Genomic DNA, 13,306 nt, shown 5'->3' on the forward strand with positions numbered 1-13,306 from the left:
TGATTGAGTCCAATTTTCCCCTTGTAGCCATGGAGGAATTGAGTAACCATAACTCACACTTGTGCTACTAACCCATACATTAAGTGGAGGTGTTTGATAATAATACATTTGATTAACACCTGCACTGGTAGGAATATAGCAAGTGCGTAAACCCCCATTATGATATTGAGGCACTTAAATGATTATGGGTCTTGGAATAATGGTGTATTATCTACAATTTGGTCCAATATCATTAACATCATCCTCGTTTCATCATTTGTGCTTGCATCATTTTCAAATTTCATCCCTTGTTCTCTTTGAAGCATTTGTTGAGCCTTTCTTGATTCCTTTTCTTGGCTTGCCATTTGTTTTTTATGGTCCTTGTCTTGCCATACTTTCTATCATTCAAGCCTTTCCTCTACTCGAGGTTGTGCTGCAGCAATCCTTGATGAATTCTTTTCCTTGTCTAAATTCTTCTTTCTTAGTTTTGATTGTTGAATGTCAAGTTTCTTTTTTTTTTCAGAGTCAACTAATAAGGCTATATAGTACTAATTTTGAACTTCGGCCCAATCGAAGACTACCTAGTGTTCCATGTTTTTATTTCATTAACACTATCTCTACTGGTAACTTTAGGAACCAACCAAGTAACTTTTCATTCCCTGCCACCTACACGTCATTGTTTGACACTTGCCTTTCAATATCCGGGACAACTGATTGAACTATATTGTTCTCTTCATATGATTCCTCATCATGTTCACTATCTTCTTCCATTGATCTATTTTCCACAAAAAAATGAACAATTTCATTGTTCAATTCTGCTGGTTGTGAAGGCATGTTCATGCTTTCTTCATTGGTCCTTGAGACACCATGTTTGTTTATGTTCATCATGGATTCTGCTAGCCATGATGGTGGGGTTACCTAGCTTGCCAATGTCAATTGGTCATTGTTGCTTCCTAGTGCAATATAATCAATGTCTTTTTCAACCACATTATCACTGTCAATTGCATGATCACTATAGTCATTAAGAATATCAATAGCCAAAGTTCCCTCTGCTTTAGTTGGTAGAACAACCTCCATGTTATTTTTAATTGGTTCATGATGGTATTGTGTTTCACTTACATGTTCATCACCATCAACATATAAGTGTCCTTGAGAGAGGGAAATTATATTATCAGTGAGAATTACATCTTCTTGTTCACCCACTTCTTCTTGCATTTCAAAATATGCATGGATATGCCCTTCTTCTTAACCATTTACATGAAATGCCTGGCTACGACTAGTATCATGCATAAAAGAATCATAGTTCAGTGGCCATATTCCAATCCTCCTAAATCCGACCTTGATATTTGATGTGTGAGATCCCTTTTAAAGGATTTACTTCCAAGCTCTTCTAGCTCAAACATTTTCACCTCAACCTCTAGATTCTTTGCCATCCATTCAACTCATTGTGACTTGAAATAGTTCTTAAAAGGGATAAACACACTGACGTTAAGGAGTTTCAATTTGTGAGTAGTATGAGCATGTAATGTTAACAAGTCGATGCCCAAATTTTTTTCCTCCTCAATTGTTTGCACAACAATGTGGCTTCCATGATCATCTAAAATTAATAGGTATTTTTTTCTCATGTGAGACACCACTGGGAATAGATGGAGAAAAGTGACAAAGGAAATTAAAAGAAAGTTCCTTACTCATCCATGCATGGGGATGAGCAGGCATGCATGCTCCTAGTTCACAATTTTGTATATAGTTTTTCAATTGATTTTTACCTTTGAATAGATAAAATATTGGGATTGAAGCGCCAATTGAATTGATACAACATATAATAGTTATCCACTCCCCGATCTTAGGTAAAATATTTGGAGCATTTTGGTACCCTCTCTTGATAATTACCTGCATGCCACAATTCCTTGCTTCTTGTAAACCAGTTTCATCACAATTCCATATATGGTTTGCAACATACTAATACTTATTGTATGAATTATAAAGAGTGTCATAGAACTTAGACACAATTGCAGGGTGTCGATTTAAATCTCTATATCTATCAAGGCCCTCATTTGTACACAATACAAGGTCTCAATGCCTTTTTTTAAACCAGACCACAAAGATTTACCAAGAAACCCATATTTAAATGAATTTGGCCTCCCCGAAAAGATCTAAGAAGCTAAGGATTTGAGTTGTATTAACTCTAGCCCATGTCCCAATTAGGCCATCTCCTTACACCACTCAACCATCTCAGCCTCCTCCTCTTTTGTCATAACTATAAGAGACCCTCTACATTTTTTACTAATGAGCCCATTTATCCAATAATGTATCGATGATGGAGGAATACCATATTTTTTTGTAGATGTTTGAACTAAATATCCATTAAAATCTGTTTCATCAATTGCATTTAACATTTCTTCTTCTTTCCAACCTCTTATAGCGATGATATTCTTAGTTGAACTTGCCCCTTCGACTATGGTTGATGGTGGATTTGTGATTGATGGTGTGACAACATCAACTCCTAGCACATGGTCATTCTCAAAAAAATTGTTGGGAGCATTGTTGACATTCACCTCACCTGTCAGGTCCTCATCTGATGAAGGGCATCGAAGTTGGGCACCGCTGGTTACTCTCCTACCACTTCTCCTTGTAGAAGAAACATAACTAAATATTTCGATAGATGCAACTACCTACAAATTTATTGCATGCATTTAGAAAATAATAATTGAAATTATGCTTTCCTACAGGTTATTAGTATTTTTTCTTTCCTGCAGGAAATTAACAACATCTTAGTTTATTCATAATTTCTAGCAAATTTCAATAAATATTTTGCAATACCATGGATTATAATAGAGAAAATTTACAATAAAAAAATAGTAGCAACATAAAAAAAAAATCATACATATGTCTTTTTTACAGTATCCTTGAAAAATGAAATCTACACGAAGGTTTTGTTGTATGTATTCAAGCATATCAGTAATTATTTTTTTGATAGCTTGTTTTTCCACTTAAAATACCATGCTTGTATTTGCACTTAGAAAATTATTGCCAGTGTGTTGAAATTGGCCCAAAATTGGTTATATATCTTCAATTATATCAATACATGTTTTGGATAAAATGTTTTATGTGTTATAATAAAATGATGTAGACATTGGAGGAATTTCAAATAAAACACACCTGTTTCATTTTTTGGTTAAGATGTTGATCTAGCCTAATTCTTTTTTATAAATTGTTTTATGACTTAAATTGTTTAGGGACTTAAACTGATGTGATTCCTAAAACTGAAACCTGGTTGGGCTTACAATTTCCTACAAGTCTCTTAGCCTAGAATCATCAACCAAAAAGCTAGATAGTGGTAGAATTGATAAATTCATTTAGAGGTGGAAGATGAGGTGTTCCAATGTTAGTAACTCTCTCATAGAAAATTTTGTATGTTTTTCGATGGGGTCTCAAAAGGAAAAACATGTTAATGGTAGGTGTAGGATGATCATTTTATAAAGTCTCTTTTCAATGGGGACCAGATAATGAAACCAATAATCACACAGAGGAATTTGTTTTATATTGGAGATTTAGAAACAATATTCATTAGACTCATGCACTAATCTTCTATGTCTAATGAAAATTTATAAAGGCTAACTTGGTGAATCTAGGAAGAAACAAACCACTTTGAATCTATACACTTTTCCCCAATCCATGTTCAATGAATTCTTCAAGTGTTTCACAACTTTGCTAGTCGAAAAGGTGAGTAGCTCTGTCAATTTTGCAATTGTTCCTTTGTGTTCTTTGGTTTCAAATTGGTAGTGTAAGTGTGGTTCATTGATGATAATATGGAGGATGACTTGAATTAGGGGATTCTGGGTATTTTTCTTTAGAGATTGGAATGACTTGAATTAGGATGAGGTTTTTCGCAAATAACAGGACCCCTATTTTCATTACAACATGAGAAAATCATGCTTAGGAGGAAAATCATAATTTAATATGTAAGGCTAAAATTTGAAAGGCATTACAACCTTTATACCATTGCATAATTCAACCTATACCATTACACAATTCAATATTTATGCAAAGAATCTATACCAATTCAGTTTTATTGTAACCCCAAGCTATAGACACCCTCAAATAATTTCTAGTGTTATATCCTCATAGGTGGTGATCCTGGCAACATCTCTCTCTAGTCCGTTTTTAATGAATTCTTCAAGTGTTTCACAAACTTTATAACTAAAAAGGTGAGTGCTCTATCAATTTTGTAATTTTTCCTCTATGTTCTCTGGTTTCAAATTGTTAGTGTAAGTGTGGTTCATTGGGGATAATATGGAGGATTACTTGAATTAGGCAATTCTTGGTAGTTTTCTTTAGAGATTGGAATGACTTAAATTAGGACGAGTTTTTTTTGCAAATAATAGCACCTCTATTTTCACTACAATGGGATAAAATCATGCTCAAGAGGAAAATCATAATTTAAGATGTAAGGCTAGAATTCGAAAGGCATTACAACCTCTATACCATTGCACAATTAAACCTATACCATTACACAATTCAATCTTTATGCAAAGAAGCTCTATGAATTTAGTTTTATTGTAACCCCAAGCTATAGACACCCTCAACTCATTTCTATTGTTATATCCTCAGAGGTGGTGATCCTCGAAGCATCACTCCCCAATCTGTGATCAATGAATACTTCAAGTGTTTCACAACATTTATAGCTAAAAAGGTAGCTCTACCAATTTTGCAATTGTTCCTCTGTGCTCTTTGGTTTCAAATTGGCAATGTAAGTGTGGTTCACTGAGGATAATATGGAGGATGAATTGAATTATGAGATTCTTGGTAGTTTTCTTTAGAGATTGGATTGACTTGAATTATGACGAGTTTTTTTTTGCAAATAGTAGGACCTCTATTTTCACTACAACAGGAAAAAACCACACTTATGAGGAAAATCATAATTTAAGATGTGAGGCTAGAATTTGAAAGGCATTACAATCTCTATACCAGTGCACAATTCAACCTATACCATTACACAATTCAATATTTATGAAAATAAACTCTATCAATTCAATTTTATTGTAATCCTAAGCTATAGACACCCTCAATTCATTTCTAGTGTTATATCCTCAGAGGTGGTGATCCTGGCAACAACTCTCCCGAATCCATTTTCAATGAATTCTTCAAGTGTTTCACAACTTTTCTAGCTGAAAAGGTGAGTAGCTCTATCAATTTTTTAATTGTTCCTCCATGTTGTTTTGTTTCAAATTGGTAGCGTAAGTGTGGTTCACTGAGGATACTATGGACGATGACTTGAATTATGGGATTATTGGTAGTTTTCTTTAGAGATTGGAATGACTTGAATTCAGACAAGTTTTTTTTGCAAATAACGTCACCTCTATTTTCAATACAACGAAAAAATCATGCTCACGAGGAAAATCATAATTTAAGATGTAAGGCTAGAATTTGAAAGGCAGTACAACCTCTATACCATTGCAAAATTAAACCTATATCATTGCACAATTCAATCTTTATGCAAAGCAACTCTATCAATTTAGTTTTATTGTAACCCCAAGCTATAGACATCCTCAATTCATTTCTAGTGTTATATCCTCGGAGGTGGTGATCCTGACAACATCTCTCCCCAGTCTGTGTTCAATGAATTCTTCAAATGTTTCACAACTTTGCTAGCTAAAAAGGTGAGTACTTATGTCAATTTTGCAATTTTTCCTCTGTGTTTTTTGGTTTCAAATTTGCAGTGTATTTGTGGCTCACTAAGGATACTATGGAGGATGACTTGAATTAGGGGATTCTTGGTAGTTTTCTTTAGAGTTTGGAATGAGTTTGAATTAGGACAAGGTTTTTTTGCAAATACTAGGACCTTTATTTTCACTACAACAAGAGAAAATCATGCTCAGGAAGAAAATCATAGGAGTGGCCTTGCAGGTATAATGAAAACTTTGATGCAATAGAAGAGATAAATTGAAAACTCCAGAGGCTTATTCTTCTTCTTCAATTTTTTTTTTTGTTTTTTTTTTTTGCGTCAACAGGTTTCAAATTTTTCTAGGAGACCTCAGTCAGCCACCTCCAAAATCACAATGTCTATTAGTTCAATTGTTGAAGAAAATAGTGAGTTGGAATGCCCTTAATTAATTTAAGGTTGTCTCATGTTTTGTAAAGCTTGTCTTTTTTAACTTCAAGTCTTCTCATGTTTTGTAAAGCTAGTCTTTTTTGAGGTGTCTTTTTCAAGCTTTATAGAAGCGAAAAAATTTGGAGACCCCCTACAAAGGATAATATCATCTTTTGTATGGTCAATCGTTGTACCTATTAATGCCAATGGCATTATTAGGGCCAATTGTAGTTTAAAGCCCCTTCATTTAGTTGAACCTCTCCATGGATACAATGTATTTTTGTTACCTTGATTTTTGACAATGTTGATGTGCTTTGAATACTCACATAGTTTGAACTTTTGTTCCAACCTCAGTAAGAAAATCTATAAGCCTCTTAAAGAATTCAGGGCCTATATTTTCATTGGATTTTCATACCCTCCTTGTAAGAAAAGGAAACTTTAATTACATACTCTTGGATTTTGTCTATAGTCAATCAAAATGATCTAATAGCATTTAGAATAAAAAAACTAGTTTGTTTGGCTATTTGTAGAAAGTTCAAATCCAAATAGTATAAGCTTAGGTGCAATCATCGACATAGTTGTTGTAGTGGTTGCGTTGGTTATTGGTATTATTAATACATCTTTTATTCTTTGAAGAAAGAAAAACGTTGATCAAAATGTTGAAATGCATAGACCATTCGTTACACTATAGTCTCTAGTTTACATAATCAAAATATTGGAAAATTTATTTAAGTTCTATCATTCAAATAAATTATCATAACTTGTGCAAAAACTGTAAATAAATAACTTGAATACTTGAATATACTCTGAAATGTTCTGTGATGGTATGTTTCTAGTGCTAGTGAATTGTTTGAATGTTACAAATGCAACTTCTTTTATAGTTTTTTGCACTTGAATTTGATTGGTAGCAAGGATTGACATGGATTGCAATCAATTAATTTTGACTGCGTGATCTAGATTAATTTGGATGTGATCCAATGGCTGAGAATTTGTTATGGTTTATCAATATGCTTTGATATGATATATTTTAATGGGAAATTTAATGGGTTGGGTGTCATTTATTGAGTTTAATGGATTTGGTGTCATTGATTAAACACAGTGGGATGAATTATTCAATAACACAACATTTATGGATGACATAAATCATCTATCTATATGTGCATATATGAATGTACATTTGGGATACATAGATTCAATTCAGTTCAGTGGGGTTGAATTTATGGGTACTTTGTACTTTTGGAGAAGGCCACTTTGGAAGGATTTATAGTTTTTTTTTTTTAGTTTGGACAAGATGTTTTGTACTCTTTGTATTTAAAATAGTATTTATGGACAATTATGGGCCCAATTTGTATTTTGGGAAATTTTGGACATACATTAAAATATATTTGCACTTAATGTTATATATTTTTGTTTAAGAAGTGGTTTCACATCTCTCAATTTCTGGTGGCTTGGAGGGACAACTACTGTCCCACAACATTAGACATCTCTCCACTATATATTCACTTAAAATGCACTTTTCATCATGGATTTAATGTATGTATCAATGATGCATTGTTGAAACTTGAATATATATATATATATATATATATATATGTATATGTATATGTATATGTATATGTATATGTATATGTATATGCATATGCATATGTATGCATATGTATGTATGTATGTATGCTATGTTGAGTTATACAGTTAAATAAACATGTAGGAAGAGTAAATTAAAAAATCATTAGTCAACTAATAAATTTAATAATGGTGGGAACTAATAGATATATAGTTGTTGTGTAATTATATTAAAAAATTCTACAGATATGAGTAGTGGAAATTTTAAAGAAAATTACAGTTTATAGATCAACTAGAGCCTTAAAATGTTGTTGAGCATCACCCAAATTATGTTATTATGAAGAGAACATTATGCTAGATTATTATAAAACTATGTTAAATGTTATATATGTGTGTATGAGTGTGTGATGTTATATATATATATATATATATATATCCAATTTTAAGTTCATAGGCAAGCCATACACAAAATTGGTGTATGAGACCCCCTTGTTTGTGGGACAAAGGACCCACCCACCTCCAGGTAGTGATTTGACTACTAAGTCTATGAATGCATGTATGCTCTACCCCTCCGGTTTTGAACTTGTGACTTCTTAGGAGGAAACACACACTCTTAACCATTAGGCCCACTCAATATGTATATATATTATATATATAAACATGTTAAATGTTATAGTTATATATGTTAGATAGGTTATATATAACTTTATTTTTGTTATATATATATATATATATATATATATATATATATATAATAAATTTTTATTAAATAAAAAAATTAGTTTTGGACTTTGAATTTAGTTAATATTTTATTTAAATAAAATTAATTTTGTAAAACAAATTACTATATTTATTAGTAAAAAATATTTAAAATATAAATTTATTTAAATGTAAAATAAAAAATGAAATAAAATTTATTATTTGATTTAATATAGGTTCATCATGAGCAACCATATTCATTATGTCAATTTAAAGTTCCTAATTTATTTATTCGTTATAGTTTAGTTGTTTTCTATTTTGAAATTTTTCATTTGTTAAAGTAATTAAAAAATAAACCAGGAAACATGCTACCATAACAAATAACTTATACAATGAAAAAAAAATGTAAAACATAAATTATAGATTTTTTTGGTGCTTTTCAACCATTTTTTTGGTGGTTATTTGTGGTTTTCATGGTGGTTTCTGTGATTTTTTTGTAGTTTTTGTGTGGTAGATTTTTCTCAATTTAATTTATTTTATTTTGCAAAAAAAAATTAAATAAAAGAGAGAAAAATGATAGGAAAGCTACCTTAACTTGAGCCTCCAAGTTGTTGACAAGTTTGATGGGTAGTTGGATTGAGTTCCTCCATCTTGGTCGAGCTTAGAATTCTTCCGTCGAACTGCTTTTCCTCTCATGGTTTAAGCAAAATGACTTGTACATGTCACGACTGAGGTTTTTAATAAGAAATAGCGCTTCATTGAGCTAAAGTGCTCAATCGAGCCATATGATTGATTGAAAAATATACCTCAATCGAGCCATAACTCTCGATTCAGACTCTAAGTTGGGTTAGAAAGCGGATCAATGGAGGTTTTGCTTAAACACTTGATTGAGATATTTTCAAGCGCCTCAATGTCCCAATCTAGTGCTTAAAATTGCTCGATCGAGTGATTAAAATTGCTCAATCAAGCATCATTGTTTCACCAAAACACGCCCTCGTTTCATCAAAAAGTGTAACCTAACCCCATGCTATCGCCCAAGAGTAATCAAATCTCTTGAGGTGCAAACTTCTTTTAGAGTGAAAAGAAATTTGATCCTTCTTAGCACTTGATAAATCCAGCCTTTAAATGGTTTAATTATTAGCTAATCAAATCTCTTGAGGTGCAAACTTCTTTTAGAGTGAAAAAAGATTTGATCCTTCTTAGCACTTGGTAAATCGAGCTTTAAAATGGTTTAATTATTAGTTGTTAAATAGACTATATTAGAGAAAAATACCATGCAAAAAATCATGGGTTGGAGCCTAAAAATGTAACCATATTTTTTTTTTTTTTCTCTGAGTAAAGACTATTCTATTATGTATAAATAAAAGAGGAAAATATTTACAAAGAGGTTGGAACCTCTGAGGGGGCTAAAGCCAGCCCTCTGTCAAAAAACTTCTACCATCAACTCTTAACTGGCTGTTTACATAGATAAAAAACGAGAGTCCAGGACTCTGTATAACTAGACACCACCACCAAAAAGAAAAAACTAGAAGACGATGGAGAATTATACTGAGAAATGCTGACGTGGACGACAACGACATCACTAAATCGCTTAACAAAAACCACCGGTATATCGGACCGTCGTTGACCAGCGAGCGGTTTCCGTATGAACGAGCCCGATATAATATCCTGTTGACGCGTGGCTCCCTCCATACGTCATCATTTCTGACTTTATGGGACGTAAAGTTCAGCCAAAAAGAGCCTTCTGAAATCCTCCACCGCCGTCTGATCTGCTCCGTCATTCTCCGTCGTTGATTGTTTCAACCGGAGGTGGTAATTCTGCGTCTTCACCATTGGCTTTGCAAGGAGAGCTAACCCATTCAATCATCACATTGTCTTCAACATCCGTAATACTGCGACCAGGAGGCATCACCGGATACAGAAGAGTGCTAGAGAACTGCGCCGGTGCACAAGGAATGAACTCCTCGTGTGAAGAAGTTTGCTGAAGACGCACATCCTCTTCATGACCTTCGTTCTGCTGCACCTCTGGAAGATTGAGGATATCCTCTACCATGCCTCCTTGAGAATCCTTAGAATTCTGTGAGAGAGTCCTGTCCATGGATTGTTCATCAGAGCCAGAGAGGTCATCTTCTTCCTCTGAGAAGATGACTGTGATAATAGCAGAGATAGTAGGCTTGTTTAGCTTGCTTTTAAATGTGAAACGGGAGGAGTGGAAAGAATTGTAGAGGGACAGACCAGAGTGGTCGGATGATGGTGAGGCCGGCGAGACAGAAGCTAGCGGGGAAATGCATCGAGGAACAGGACCTCCCATTCCTCTAACACCCCCACGAGTACCTGAACTACTACCCCTCCGGGAAATTCCTCGAAGTCGGGCCATACCAACAATGATTGATAAACTGAGAGGACAAAAGGGTTGGAGGAGGAAGAAGAACGTCCCACCCCAATTTGAAATAAACAGAGTATAACAGTACCTAGAGTAGAAAGTGCCCAGGGAAAGCACCACACAGATAGAAATCAAAACCCCTAAATAAATTCCAGATTTGCCTGAATGAGTCCCACACCCTGCCCAAACAACTTCAACAGACACCGTAACCCGACCTATTACATTTATATACCAAAGGAAAAAACAATGACCATACCAGATAAGCCAGAAGAACCGTAATTAAATGCTTGAGGTTGGCCAGATGCGGGCTTCTATGGAGCCATGATGGCTTCCAAATGCTTAGCACTGCACCTAACTCCTGTGAACCAATTCGACCGGGAATGTCTCTGCTAGAATGAGCCAGAGAGAATATCGAGCTCTGGGCAATTGAAATGGATCGTATGCTCATCATCCTGAAGAACTTACTCCGCATGCTGTACACCCAATTCCTCATTAATGAGATTTAATGCGCTGCCAGAAATCGCCTACTTGCTCCACGATGATGCCCAATGTCGGCATCGCTCGTATGGGCATTAACGGCTCATAAAATCACCCGCATCCGAGTTAAAAATGTAACCATATTGCGTAAAAGAATTTATTTATTTTATTTTGTTTTATTTTGACCTAGTCAAAATCTTTAAACATTGTGACATTTCTACCATATTGTGTTGGATAATGCTTCTTAGTATAACCATTACACTTACAATTTAGGCACCCAAAATAAAGATATGTTATTAAATATTCTAATAAAATAAAAATTAATATATTTATATATATAACCTATATATATATATATATATATATTCTTCTAAATAAATACTATTCATTGGTAAAGAATGTCTTTATTTTACCCAGAAACATAAAACATTTTATATTATGTTAAGATATTTAATTTTTATCATTAAAATTAAAATTTATATGTCATAAATAAATAGTGGAAATTTTACTAACTTTTTCAAAATTAACATTTTTTTAAATTAAAATATATCGTGGCTCCTAAAAAGCTTATAGAAAGTTTCTTAATTAAAATATAACATTGTTTACTAAAAGTTTATGGGAAATACAGTAGAGGGTGCTTTATTAAAGTACTCTATTGTGTAAATGTTACTAGTTTGAAATTTTGTGGGCAAAAGCTTAACCGAGCTGATGTGACCTAGACCAAGTATATCTCCATATAATTTTAATGACTTAAATTCTCCTAAGTGGTGATTACTCAACCTATAGATTAGCCATGCCAATAATTATAGAAATCACAATACCTAACACGTAAAAAAAACCATTACTATGTTTAAATACCAGACATTGTATTTTTTAATTTTCTAAATAACAAAAATACATTTTTCTTTTGGAAAAAATATATTCCTTAAATTAAACTATGCCATTCCTTAATATACATATTAAATTAATTTTGTATACTAAAATTGACTTTCACAGAGTTTTTAAAATATATATTAATTTTATTTATTTATTATAAATTAGTAAAAAAATCAATAATATTCTCGGTTGGGTTTTTATAATGGAAACATACTTTTACATTGTTAGTATATGCAGGCAAGAGAGGAAAAATAAAAACGATGATGATATTTAGGGGAGAGATTCCTAATGTTGTGCAGGGACCAGTAATTGATATAGTACTAGTCCCATCAAACCGCCATAAATTGAGACTTTTGAAACCAATATTTAAACAAAAATAAATAACATTAAGTATAAATAAGTATTAATTTATGTCCAAAATTTCCCCATACATTGACTGGGCCCACAACTGTCCATAAATAATATCTTACTACTTAAAATTGCAAACCATATTGACCCAACTAGAAAAAAAACTAAAACCATAAAGGCTTCCAGAATGGTCTATTCTAGAAGTACAAAGCAACAGTCACTCTAACCCCCACTCATCAGAACTAAAGCTTTGTATGCCAAATAAATACCCTTACCTGCATAGAATAAAAGGGAATGTATGTCAGCCATAACTATTGTTTTGTTCAACAAATAAACACCCTATGTCAATAAATGACACCTAACCCAATAACATTTAAACCCACTTTGTTCAATAAATGACACCCAAACCCAATAACTGCAATAAATGACACCTAAATCACTCTATTTCTCATTAAAACAGATCAAAGCACATGGATCAACAAATAACCAATTCCCAACCAGTAGATCACATCAAATTAAATCCAGACCACACATTCAAATGAAGCCATTGCAATCCATGTGCATCCATGTCCACCAATTAAATTCAAGTGCCAAAAACTATAAAAGAAGTCCACCCACTGTTGAAGTTGCATCTTATGCTTTCAAACTATTCAACAAACTTGAAGGCAACATCACAAAACAGTTGCCAATATATACAGGTTAGTTATATCAATTACAACTCATTCTTCTTACAGTTCTGTTTTAATTTATCAAATTTCTCACATGATCTGTTTGGACATAACTGCTAGAAGGATAGCTGGATGGTTTCACAAACAGCCATTGAAACTCATTCTTCTTACAATTCTGTTTCATTGTTTTCATTTATCAAAGTTATTACATGATTTGTCTGG

Source organism: Pinus tabuliformis, chromosome 7 (assembly GCF_031772625.1).
Source record: "Pinus tabuliformis cultivar Carrire ecotype Pingquan chromosome 7, CPIR1, whole genome shotgun sequence".
NCBI lineage: Eukaryota > Viridiplantae > Streptophyta > Pinopsida > Pinales > Pinaceae > Pinus > Pinus tabuliformis.